Source organism: Labeo rohita, chromosome 20 (assembly GCF_022985175.1).
Source record: "Labeo rohita strain BAU-BD-2019 chromosome 20, IGBB_LRoh.1.0, whole genome shotgun sequence".
NCBI lineage: Eukaryota > Metazoa > Chordata > Actinopteri > Cypriniformes > Cyprinidae > Labeo > Labeo rohita.
This window is the reverse complement of record NC_066888.1, coordinates 25,774,649-25,788,613: the sequence shown is the minus strand read 5'-3', so window position 1 is coordinate 25,788,613 and position 13,965 is coordinate 25,774,649.

The window sequence follows — 13,965 nt, the reverse complement described above, 5'->3', positions numbered from 1 at the left end:
ATTTATGGACATTAATGGAGTTTATGGACATATAAAAAAAAAGGAATAGTTAAAACAGTACTACATCACCACTAAAATTTGACCTTTTTTCTTATTCATTTTATCCACCTTATTTTTCCCATAAGAGTGGGTGCAGCTATTTGTAATTTTTTTGTGTCTGGCTTCCGGTCTCATCCACTTCCAGCTATTTTTAGCTTCAAAAAAGCTCGTTTTGCTGCTTGATAATTGCGAACTGGTGTGTCTTATCATATAATTTTAATGTATTATCTTAATTATGAACACACTGGCTTGTAGTGCAAACCGTTTTACCGTTTACTGCACTTCTTGTTATATTCTTCTCGTTATTTCCCTATGGCGGATTATGAACCGGACGTCTAACACATTACCAGAAAACAGCTTACTTCCGCACTGAAAAATAAGGTGGATTGGAAGACCCATATTCATGAAGACAAACTTGCATCTTTAGTCTCGTCCCTTCGGAGCTTAGTATACAACAGAAGCTTTGCATTTCTCACCCACTCATCTGCATTGCTGTCGTAGTCAGTCAACCCTTTTGCAGGTCAAGATGAAACATGCAGGTCTGATGAAATCGGGTGCAATGAGGAGGAAAAATGACTGGCATTGTGATGCGAATCACGGGTGTTTTTTTCGTGCGCGTGCGTGTGTTTGTGTGTGCGTGCGGAGCCCACGCTGGGAGAAGGTTGACGCAGACGCATTCTGTCCTGTTTAGTGCACCGCTATGTCACCTCAGGGTTCAATCTTAGCTCGTCGTCTCCGAACAGCTATCACATAAAAGACACTGCGATGACATCTGTGACCTCCTTATCTCACAATAGCAGGGTTTTATATCAGCCAGATTTACATCTAAATGCTGCCTCTCTGAATAGCTTCTCAAGTCCCTGAAATGAGACAAGACTTTGCCAAGGGTATGAATAAACTATCTGTAGCTCTATCTATGGTGCAAAGGCGAGGAAAAAAAGCATTGTGTTTTGCAGACGGCTCAATCAGCAGTGCTCTGAATGTCATGCTAAAAGTGGTAGCTGGATAACTAGTCATTGCATTAAATAAGCAAAAAAACCAACTGAAGATAGGAACCGATGCACAGAAACAAATCAAAAAGTTCAGTTGTTTTTAGGGCAGGGAATTGAGAATAATTTAACAGTTTTGGTTCAGATTCCAGTTTCTTCACTGTTTCATATATGTATTGACTAAAAAGAACCGACTCATAGAAGAATTTTTTTGGAAATTGGACTGCACTGGTTGCTGGTTGTGCTATGTTTTTGATCCACTAAAAAGAACTGACTCTCAGGAGTCATTCATTTGGGAATCTGACTATATTGGTTGCGCAGTATGTTTTTGATCCACTAAAAAGAACTGACTCTCAGGAGTCATTCATGTGGGAATCGGACTACACTGATTGTGCTGTATGCTTTTGATCCACTAAAAACCAGTGACTCATAGGAGTCCTCCATTTGGAAAATTGACTCTACTGGTTGTACTGCTTGGTTTTTGATCCACTAAAACGGACTGACTCGAAGGAGTCATTCATTTGGGAAAACTGAATTTTACTAGTTATGGTGTGTGTTTTTGGTCCACTAAAAAAAATAAAATGACTCATAGGAATCATTTGTTTTGGAAACGGACTACACTGGTTGCTTTGTATGTTTTTGATTCACTAAAAACGAACTGACTCATAGGAATCATTCGTTTGGGATTCGGACTATACTGGTTGTGCTGTAGGTTTTTGGTCCACTAAAAGCCAGTGATTCATAGGAGTCATTCATTTGAAAATCGGACTACACTGGTTGCACTGTATATTTTTGATTCACTGAAAACCAACAACACATACGAGTTGTTCGTTTTGAAATAAGACTCTACTAGTCGTTCATTTGGTAATCGGACTATACTGTGTATATTGTTTTTTGATCTGAAAAAGTCTGAAGGACTGACTCGTAAGAGTTATTAATTTGGAAAATTGGACTTTACTAGATGCGCTATATATTTTTGGTCAACTAAACAGAACTGACTCAGGAATCATTCATTTCGGAATTATACTATACTAGTTGCGCTGTATGTTTTTGATTCACTAAAAACCAGTGACTCATATGGCGTCATTCATTTGAAAATCGGACTGCGGTGGTTGTGCTGTATATTTCTGATCCTCTGAAAACCAACAGCTCAGAGGACTCATTCATTTGGAAATCACACTTTACTAGTTGCACTGCATGTTTTTTGATCCACTAAAAAGAACTGACTCATAGGAGTCATTCATTTAAAAATCAGATTACCCTGGTGCTGTATATTTTTGATCCTCTGAAAACCAACAACACACAGGAGTCTTTGTTTGGAAATCAGGCTCTACTTGTTGCACCGTGTGTTTTTGATCCACTAAAAAAAGAACCGACTCAGGAATCATTTGTTTGGGAAATGAACTATACTGATTGCTTTGTATGTTTTTGATTCACTAAAAATGAACTGACTCATAGGAATCATTCATTTGGGAATCAGACTATACTAGTTGTGCTGTATATTTTTGGTCCACTAAAAGCCAGTGACTCATAGGAGTCATTCATTTGGAAATCAGACTACACTGGTTGCACTGTATATTTTTGATTCACTGAAAACCAACAACACACTTGAGTTGTTCGTTTTTGAAATCAGACTCTACTAATTGCACTGAAGGGTTTTTGAACTACTAAAAACAACTCATAGGACAACAACTCATAGGAAAATTGGACTGTACTAGTTTTAGTGCTTTATGTTTTTAATGTACTAAAAAGAACTGACTCAAGATTCATTCATTAGGAAACCAGACTATACTAGCTGCTCTCTATGTTTTTGTTCCACTAAAAGCCAGCAACTTATGAGTCATTCATTTGAAAATCAGACTACGCTGATGGTGCTGTATATTTTTGAACCTCTGAAAACGAACAAGACATAGGAGTCATTCATTTAAAAAACTGACTCTACAAGTTACACTAAATGGTTTTTGATTCACTGAAATGACTGACTCATAGGAGTCATTCATTTGGAAACTGGAATCTACTAGTTGCGCTGTGTTTTTGATCCACTAAAAAAGAACCAACTCATAGAAGTCCTCCATTTGAAATATATTTTTGATCCTCTGAAAACCAATAACACATAGGAGTCATTCGCTTGGAAATCAGACTCTACTTGTTGTCCTGCATGGTTTTTGATCCACTAAAACAACTGACTCATAGGAGTCATTCATTTGGAAAATTGGATTCTAATAGTTGCGGTGTGTGTTTTTGATCCACTAAAAAAAGAACCAACTCATAGGAATCGTTTGTTTGGGAATTGGACTATACTGGTTGCTTTGTATGTTTTTGATCCACTAACTACAGTAGTCAACATTTGAAGTGGATCAAACCCTTTCATCAAAGTTGTCCTAAAACCAAAACAATACCTGTTCTTGTCCTAGGACAACTTTGATTAACTTTTTTGATTCACATCAAATCTTGACTACTATAGTTGTGCTGTATGTTTCTGATCCAATAAAAGCCAGCAACTTATAGGAGTGATTCATTCGAAAATCAGACTACACTGGTTGTGCAGTATATTTTTGATCTGAAAACCAACAACACATAGGAGTCATTTATTTGGGAATCTGACTCTACATGTTGCACTGCATGGTTTTTGATCCACTAAAATGACTGACTCATAGAAGTCATTCATTTGGATAATTGGATTCTACTAGTTGCGTTGTGTGTTTATGATTCACTTTAAAAAAAGAATCAACTCATATGAATCATTTGTTTGGGAATCGGACTATGCTAATTGCACTGCATTTTTTTGATCCGCTAAAAACGACTCAGGGGTCATTCATTTGGAAAATTGAACTCTAATAGTGTTTTTTACTAGTGTTTTCTACTTTGTGTTTTTGATCCACTAAAAAGAACTGACTCAGGATTTGTTCATTTGGAAATCAGACTAGTTGCATTGTATGTTTTTGATCCAGAACTGACTCCGGATTCTTTCATTTGGGAATCAGACTATACAAGTTGCTGTCTGTTTTTGATCCACTAAAAGCTAGTGACTATGACGCCCCATTCACACGGGGCGTCAGTGTTAACGCTTCTCATTTACTTTGAATGGAGAGACATCAAGCGTTGCCAGACTGAATTATGGGTCTTTTGCGTCGCGTCACTGGCGTTGCTTGCAACAGAAGTGAAAAATTTTCAAGTTTTCAAGCACCAAAGCGGGCGTCAGCCAATCAGATCGACTTATGCAAATATACAGACACGCCCTCCGTGTAGCGTTAACGCTGGCGCGTCATGTGAATGGGGCATCATTGATTTATTTGAGAATTGGACTACACTGATTGTGCTGTATATTTTTGATCTTCTTAAAATGAACAACACATAAGAGTCATTCTTTTTGAAAAACTGACTCTACTAGTTAAAATACATGGTTTTTGATCGTAGTCATTCTTTTTTTTTATCCACTGAAAACAAACAACACATAGGAGTCATTCATTTGGCAATATGACTACTAGTTACACTACATGATTTTTGACCCACTAAAAATGACTGACTCGTAGGAGTCATTCATTTGGAAATTGGACTCCATGCATGTTTTTGAAACACAACTGAGAATCTCATAATTGGACAATATTGTTTGTGTTGTAGATTCCATAACAGTATTATAGTCCCATTGAATAGGTACTGTACACACAGAAAACATGTAGTTGCCATTAGAGGAATGCATGTGTAAGAATCATGCAGCTCTAGTGTTTTTGTATCTTTGGAACCTGTTCTAAATAAGAACTTGTTTTCAACCCTAGGGGTTGTAAAATGTCTGTAATGACTTAAAATGAGCAGTCCATGCAGAACTAAAAAAATGCTGAGTGACATAACGCAGTCACAGCCAGAAGAACTTTGATTTAAGATTTATGAAAGGTATGCAGATTTGTTTTTTAACATCATTTCAGTCTTTGGTCTGTGAAATAAAAAATTAAAGCAACAAAAAGTAAGTAAAAAAGAAACAGCAATGAAAGAGCTGATGAGTCTATAATGATGAAAAATTCGGCAAAGTAGCCAAATTCTTTCCATACATGAATGATTTTAAAGAACTAATTTAGAAAAAAAAAAAGACTTTTTGTGAGCCATACAAATGCGGCTTCTGGAAAGAGAAAGCAATAAACCAGCAGGTTGTGAAACAAAATGTGATGCATAAACTTATAAAAACAAAGCATTCACTTTTATAGCATTCCCTGTCTGACAACCAAGGATTTTACAGTTTGCAGTTGTCAGACGAAAAACAACAGCCTATCTCCAAATTATTTAATTTCATTCAGCAGGTAAAACTAGCATTACTAACCTGGCATGATACAGATTTTAGCCGCTTCATTGGAAAATAATCCTTCAGCACAGGCAGAAACTTAAAGAAGCGTTCGTCTCCCTAATAGACGTCAGGTTTTGTTCCTTCTCACATGGTGAGATCTGTAGCTGTTGCTGAGAGGAAGCAGACCCAGCAGTAAAGGATCGGACAAAACTGCATCTTAATGGGTAATTTAAAAGAACTGCTGATGAAGTCATTAATACTTAAAGACAGTCTGTCTGGAGTGCAATAGCAAGCAGCGCTAAATGACCATAATGGGAGGAGAGGTCAGGCCCTGATTCAAATGCTTTTGGAGAACAGGAATTTCAGGGAAAAAAAAGAACAAAAATAGGCCTAATGGGCTCTGTCATTGTATTTCACAGGGAGGGGTGTTATGGATGTTATGAGTGCATCAAACCCCTGTTATGCCATGCCAAATCCAATCATAATTTAGTCCTGTCAGCTCTAACCGGCCATCTGGATGCTCGCCGTACTAGACAACAACAGAGCCATAAACTAGGAAGAAAATAGGTAACAGAGCAAACTGAGCCTCTGCTTTAATGGGAGTATTGATGGGATCATAATGTATGAATAAGGATGTTTTTTTTGAGCATGCTGAAGCCTTCTTATAGAGGTCTTCATAGTCCTAAAAGCTGGAAGAGAATTAGCATTTTTGAGCCATGGGTTTCCTTCTAGAGTTTAGAATTGGTTAAAGGAAGTCCACTTCCAAAACACAGATTCACATATAATGTACTCACCCCCTTGTCATCCAAGATGCCCATGTCTTTCTTTCTTCAGTCATAAAGAGATTATGTTTTATGAGGAAAACATTTCAGCATTTTTCTCCATATAATGGACTGGTATTGTGCCCCGATTTTAAAACTTCCAAAATGCAGTTTAGATGCAGCTTCAAACAATCCCAAATGCGGATGTAAACAATCCCAGCTGAGAAAGAAGCGTAACGATCGGTTATTTTCATAAAAATAATACCGTTTATATTTTTTTTTAGTGTCAAATGCTCGTCTTGTCTTACTCTGCCTAGACAGTTTTTTTTTTTGGTTCATGACAGTTAGGGTATGTCGAAAAACTCCCATCTCATGTTCTCCCTCAACTTCAAAATCACCCTATATCGCTTTTATACCTTTTTTGTTAAGGGTGTTTGATCTTCTTTGCATGTTCACTTTGCAAAGACTGGGTCGATACTTCTGCAGCGATGTAGGATGATTTTGAAATGATTTTTGAAGTTAAGAGAGAAAAGTTCAAAATCGGGGCACCATACCAGTCCATTATACAGAGAAAAATGCAGAAATGTTTTCCTCAAACAACATAATTTCTTTACGACTGAAGAAAGAAAGACAAAGATTTTGGATGACAAGGGGGTGAGTACATTATATGTGAATCTTTGTTTTGGAAGTGGACTTCTCTTTTAATTACTCACCCTAATGAGATGCTAAACCCGTAAGACTTTCATTCAGCTTCAGAACAGAAATTAAGATATTTTTAGAAAATAACCAATTGTTTTGCTAGATAAGGCCGTTATTCCTCACCTGGGATTGTTTAGAGCCCTTTGAAGCTGCATTTAAACGGCATTTTGGAAGTTTAAACTCAGGGGCACCATTGAAGTCCATTATATGGAGAGGAATCCTAAATGTTTTCCTCAAAAAACATAATTTCGTTACGACTGAGAAAGAAAGACACAGACATGTGAGTACATCTGTAAATTTTTGTTCTGGAAGTGAACTACACCTTTAACTGTGGGACCTTATATAGACAGGTGTGTGCTTTTACAAATCATGTCCAATAAACTAAATGTCCAATTAAGTTGTAGAAACATCTCAAGGATGATCAGTGGAAACAGGATGCACCTGAACTCAATTTTGAGTGTGACAAAGGCTGTGAATGCTTATGTACATGTGGTTTTCTTGTTTAAAGTAAGTTTACAAACATTTCAAACAAACTTTCACTTTTGGGGTGAAATTATGTCATTATGGGGTATAGTTTGCAGAATTTTGAGAAAAATAATGAATGTAATCCATTTTGGAATAAGGCTGTAACATAAGAAAATGTGGAAAAAGTGAAGTGCTTTCTTTGCCCACAAAATGTATTATCGTAGCTTCATAAAATTATGGTTGAACCACTCATGTCACACTGTAATATTTTAACAATGTCCTTACTACCTTTCTGGGCCTTGAATGTGGTAGTTGCGTTGTTGTCTATGGTCCGAAAGCTCTCAGATTTCAGAAAAAATATCTTAATTTGTGTTCTAAAGGCGAATGAAGGTCTTACAGGTTTGGAACAACATGAGGGTGAGTAATTAATGACAGAATTTTCATTTTGGGTGAACTAACCCTTTAATGTTAGGCAATGAAATGTTAGTTAATGTTAGTTAATGAAACATAACATTTTTGGGTGAGTAAATAATGACATTTTTTTAATGTCATTTTCAACTTCTCAATAAGCCTTGCCGTATTGTATAATGTTTTTTACCTTTAAAAATAAATTATAGTGATTTTTAACAGTAGTTAAACAAAATATAGGCTTTTATGAAGTTTTAATTAATGTGTGTATTAGATTTAACTGGGCTACATTATGAAAATTGAGTTTTAGACTGTTTTAATGAATGAGATGACAAATATATATCAGTTGTTTGAACTGTCATTCTGATGGCACCCATTTACTGCAGAGACCAAGTGATGTAATGATACTTTTCTCCAAATCTCTTTTGATGAAAAAATAAACTCACCTACATCTTGGATGGCCTGAGAGTGAGTGCATTTTTCATTTTTGGGTGAACTATTCTGTTAAGGGGTTAGTTCACCCAAAAATGCAAATTCTGTCATTAATTAATCACCCTCATGTCGTTCCAAACCCGTAAGACCTTTGTTTATCTTCGGAACACAAATTGAGATATTTTTGGTGAAGCAACACAACTGAAATGTTCCCTGGTCCAGGAATGTTACAAGGACCTCGGGATGAGGAGGAGAAGAATCGTTGAATAAAGTTGTTGTTTTTTGTTTTCTTTGTGCACAAAAAGTATTCTCGTAGCTTCGTAAAATTACAGTTAAAGCCCTGATGTCACATGGATGATTTTACTGATGTCTTTGCTACGTTTCTGGACCTAGGAAGACAACCTGGGTCAGAAATCTCTCGTATTTCATCAAAAATATCTTAATTTGTGTCCTGAAGATGAACAAAGGTTTTGAAGTAACCTTTTAAACCTGCATTACCCACATAAGCACCAAAATATTTTAATAATCAACCCAATTATTTATTTTCTTCAGAATTTATACCCAAGTGAATTTATAAGTTTAGTGGCCCAGATTTCACCCATTAATATGTTAGCGTAGACCAGTTTAAGTGAACAGGTTGTAAAGAATGACGTTTAATAGAAAATGTAACTTTTTTTAATCCTTTCTCTGGGATTCAACCTAGTAATGCTGGTCTCATCCACAGCACCAATCCATAAAAGCCCATCCCAAAAGCAAGCCGGATATTGATAGTGACTCAGCTGGGATTGCTCCTGCTGGCTAAATTGCAAACGTTCCATCATTGTAAAGTCCACAATATTATTGGAGCTGTATAAAGATTTGGCCATGCGACATGCTCTTTGGCAACACATCCCTCTGAACTGAACGCGGCCCAATGCTGTTGGATGTGTTCATGTGTAATTAGACTTGACAGGGCTGCAGCATCCCATATTAAAGTGCTGAGATGGCCAACCCAATGCATCACTGATTCCCACTCAAGGAAAGTACGCCGGACACCTGAAAGGAGCCGCATCGCAGCACAGCTGCTGCGGCCCTGCCTGCCGCACTTTCTTTGTTCAGATACCGTACCATCAATTAAAAACCCTGCATTGCAGACGCTACTCTGGCATTCATTCGTTTTCAAAGCTCTCCGCTAAAAGGCAGCACTAAGAGTGTCACAATGAAAGTTCAACCAATCTCTCTCTCAAGTTCACTGGCAGCTAGCGGAGCTTGCTGGCAGCTATCAATAGAAGCAGATGTGGAGGCCTCAGGATAGAAAATGTGCTGAAAACACTAGGCTGTAAATGTACGCTTTAAACGTGTAGGATAATTGCAGAGGTTGTGCAAACGGCTTCATTCTGTGGTAATGTTTAATGTCTGGGCTGATGGGTCAGCTGTGTTTGTAAGACAAACACTTATATGAATAAAAAGTTGAATGAATGGTGTTGTGGTTGTTTAGATTTCAACTGTTAAAGGAATAAATCACCTAAATATGACAGTTCTGTCATAACACTGTGTAAAAAAAAGATTGGAGTATACATTTTAAAAGAAAATACTATTTTAGTCTTTTGGCTTTAAAATGTAATGTTTAATTTATTGTATAACATGCTTTGTATAATTATTTATGAAATTTACAAGTCATTTCTGAGACAAAACTGTTTCAAAGTAAATCCCACACCTTTTTTTCTGTGTACAGTTGAGGTCAAAAGTTTACATCCCCCTTTCAGAATCTGCAAAATGTTAATTATTTTACCAACATAATAGAGATCATACCAAATGCATGTTCTTTTTTTTTTTTTATTTAGTACTGCCCTGAATAAGATATTTCACATAAAAGATGTTACATACAGTCCACAAGAGAAAATAATAATAGTTGAATTAATAAAAATGACCCAGTTTAAAAGTTTACATACACTTGATTCTTAATACTGTGTACTGACCTGAATGATCCACAGGTCCCTTCAGGTCCCACAAATTATTTGGTTTTTCAGCATTTTTGTGTATTTGAACCCTTTCACACTGAGGACAACTGAAGGACTCATATGCAACTATTACAGAAGGTTCAAACACTCATGCTCCAAAAGGAAAAACGATGCATTAAAAACCGGGGGGGCGAAAACCTTTGAACAGAATGGAGATGTGTACATTTTTCTTATTTTGTAATTTAGTACTGCCCTTCAGAGTCTACGGAAGATATTTACATGTTTCCCAGAAAACAAATTGAGTTAAATTTACCCTGATCTTCAAATTAAAAAAAAGTTTTTACCTCTTAATGCAGATTCTGAAAGAGGGGATGTAAACTTTTGACCTCAACTGTATTTACTTAATGTGTATTGTTTTGAACTTGTATGCAACTTTTTTTTTTTTTTTCTGTAGGAACACAAATGTTAAACATTTGAACAAATGTAGTGCAGCTTTGCCATAAAATTATAGCTGATACAAATGTGATTTAAAAATTGCCATACAACCGCATTTGGGATCATTTGCTGCATTTAAACTGCATTTTGGAAGTTCAAACTCGGAGCACCATAGCAGTCCATTATATGGAGAAAAATCCTGAAATGTTTCCCTCAAAAAACAATTTCTTTACGGCTGAAGAAAGAAAGACATGAACATCTTGGGGGTGAGTACATTATCTGTACATTTTTGTTCTGGAAGAGGACTTAAAAAAAACACTATTTAAAAAAAATCAAAAACGACTGATTTATTGGAATAATCTTTACAATAAAATACTATTTCAGTTTTTCTACTTCAAAATTTCACATTCGATTCAGTGTTTGTTGCCATTTCTTTTTCAAGTTTACCTGAGATTTCTGAGAGAAATTTGATTCTGTGTTGAGTAAGTGGCAGAATTTTTATTTTAGAATGAACTTTTTAACTTTTGCGAGTTATTCACCTCTTCTTGTCTGCTCTGTGGATTGCTTCACATAAACAGCAACTTGCATCACTTGCAAACTTTGATCAAACAGTCTGTCGCAGAGCAACAAACAAACCGGGGGCAGGAAATTATCATCAATATCTGATGGCCTTCTGGAATGTAGGTTTTAAATGATTAAAACTGGCAGTGAGCTGCAAAAGCACTGTGGTTCCCGTAACACAGCAGCAGTCATTGTGTGATGTGTTTTTCTGATGCCAAGACACCGTTTGTGTGGTGAACATGATTCATCTGTCGTGCATGTGTGAAAATAACTTTTAATTATGCTCTGTGCTTTGCCATTTCAAACTTTGATAACTGTGTGTATTATTTTCAAAAAGGAGCATGTGGAATTCTAGCCCCGGGTGGACACGTTAAGCGTTAAAGTGAATATTTTAATGCAAAATAATACAATCAGCACATTTTAATTGCCATTTGACAGCCCTGACATATAATAGATGGTAGTGTTTAATGCAGAGTTGCTGAAATGTTATCCTACATCCACAAGGGGGCACTGAAACACCCAGAGGGGCCAATCACTGGCTTATTAAAAAATTAATTGAACAGCCCTTCTGCAGGCTGTTATTGAACACCTCATTATTGGAGCTTATGTAATCAGCTCTCAGTGTTACACTTATTAAGACATACCGACAGGTAGCGTAAAGCAGGGCCTCTACTGTTTGTTAACACTGGCTTTGTGGACTAATTACCTCTAATATACTGTACCTCACTGCAATCACGCATACCCGTAGTTGCAGTGTGTAACAAACAGAGTTATTTCAGGCAATAATATACAAGCTTGCAGAATGGGTGTACAAGGGAAGGACAAAAAAAAAATAGGTTGCATTTGTGGGATGCCTTTTCAAAAGGAACAGATTTATTTATTTATTTTTTTTTTTTTGGTTAACAAAATGACTATATGTATTTCAAAGCAATCACTTAATATATTACTTTATATGTATTATATATTAATTTATATATTATATAAAAATATATATGTATTATATTTACTATATGTAATAAATATTATAATGTCAATTAACAATCTGCTGCATGAATTTATGTATATAATGATTTGTGAATTTCTTTAGCCCTTAGCTGAACCCATTACATTTCAGAAAAACATCTATTTAGCATGGCAACCATCTGCTCATGTGTCACAAGTCTTTTATAAGAATTACATCTCTGTGAACAAATGATAATATTGTAATTAAAACTGCTAGAAAGTTACTAGAGATTTCGATATGAGATGTAATGGAACAATTGAGCATATGTTGTTTTGCAGGCGTCCTATAAATGCATTCAAAGCCACAGCGACTGTCATGTAAATATGTGAAATAGCCATTGTTTTATTTAAATGATACATCCACGGTTCAGAGAGTGTTTTTAAGGTGCAAAGGTACCTTTGAATGAATAACGTCCTGATTTTTCACTGTTAGGCGGGTGAAAATCCTATGATGGCATGCTGATGGAATAAGAGCAGATCAAATAAAACATTCAAGAGAACCCAAAGTTCAACCTCACTAAAGCACAAAGCAGGAAAGTGCATCTGTCTGGTGTCCAATTTAAAGTGATAGAAGTCGGGGCTCTGCAGTAGCTCATGAATTTTTAAAGGATCGATATCTCCCCGTACAGCTGCTACAGATGCGCAGACCTCCTTAATTTCGTATTCTTTAATGGTTTGCCCCAGTTTGCCCAATCTAGATTAAGATTTGAGAAAGCTATCAGATACAAACAGTGTGGCACTTTCAGGCGGATAATTAAAATTTTGTGACATGAGTGAAATAAAATTAAATCAAAGATCTGAATCGAAGACAGCTATGTCTCAAAGAGCTATAAAGACTTTTAAGGGAACAAAGACTTGATGCTTGATTATTTATATATGCCATGTTTAAAAAGGGTTAATGGCTTTCATTTCCACCGGATTTGTTTATAACAGTTTGCTTGCTTGGACTTTGTGGAAACTTGGCAAATGCGAGGACCAGACGTGATGGAAAACTCAGATAAGTCATGTGGCATGGAACATTCGCACAAACATAACAGCACTATCGCTAACTCTATCCCAGGTACAAGTGATATGAATTCAAGCTTATACCAGAGGACAAGCATGACAGGAAGGAGGGGTCCACAGTTTTGCGTCAAGTCATTACCTCCGGAAATCAGAAAGTAAATACATGCTACTGCCACTCAAGATTGCTGGGAAAATTAAAGCATGTCATAAACATTGATAGAGAGACTGATTGTATGTCTATTTTTTGTGGGTGTGGGCTAGTGTTTATGTCGACCATTAGAGATTGCAATCTGTAGTTTATATTTTCTAGCAAGTATGCTTTTACACTTAGGTCTATATAAAGTATGTATATATAGTATGTAAAGTGTATATTGCATATTATAGCTCTATGGAATACTTGTTTCTGATTGGTCAGTCGCAGAATTCAGTGGTCAGATCTTAAAATTTGCGAACTGGCAATGCTGTATAATATCAGTCTGCTCGAGTAACTGATATGGAACTACTTTCATGTCTCTTTTCACACAGCTGACTCATATTAAAACAAAATATCAGTATCAGTTAACGACTATAGTGAAAATAACCTCAGAAGACTTCAGTGTTATTAAAATGACTTTTAACAGAAGGCTATCGCAGTGCTCATCTTGTTGCTATAGAGTGTTTTCAGGACGCGTCATCAGTCCGCCATCTTGGTGGCACTGAATGTAAACAATGCCACTGAACTAAACAAAACTTGGATATTTTGCTTACTATTGCTGCTGAAAATGGTTAGTTATTGTATATATTTTGGGCTGTACTAAACGGTCAGACCAGGAAAAAAAAATTGGAGTAGCCTGCTATAGACTTCCAAAAGTTACAACAAAAGAAGAGTGCAAAAAACTGAGGAACAAAAAGCGTTTTTGGTTGGCCAAACCTAACTATATAACTTCCAGGGCAAGAATTGTTACATCATAGTG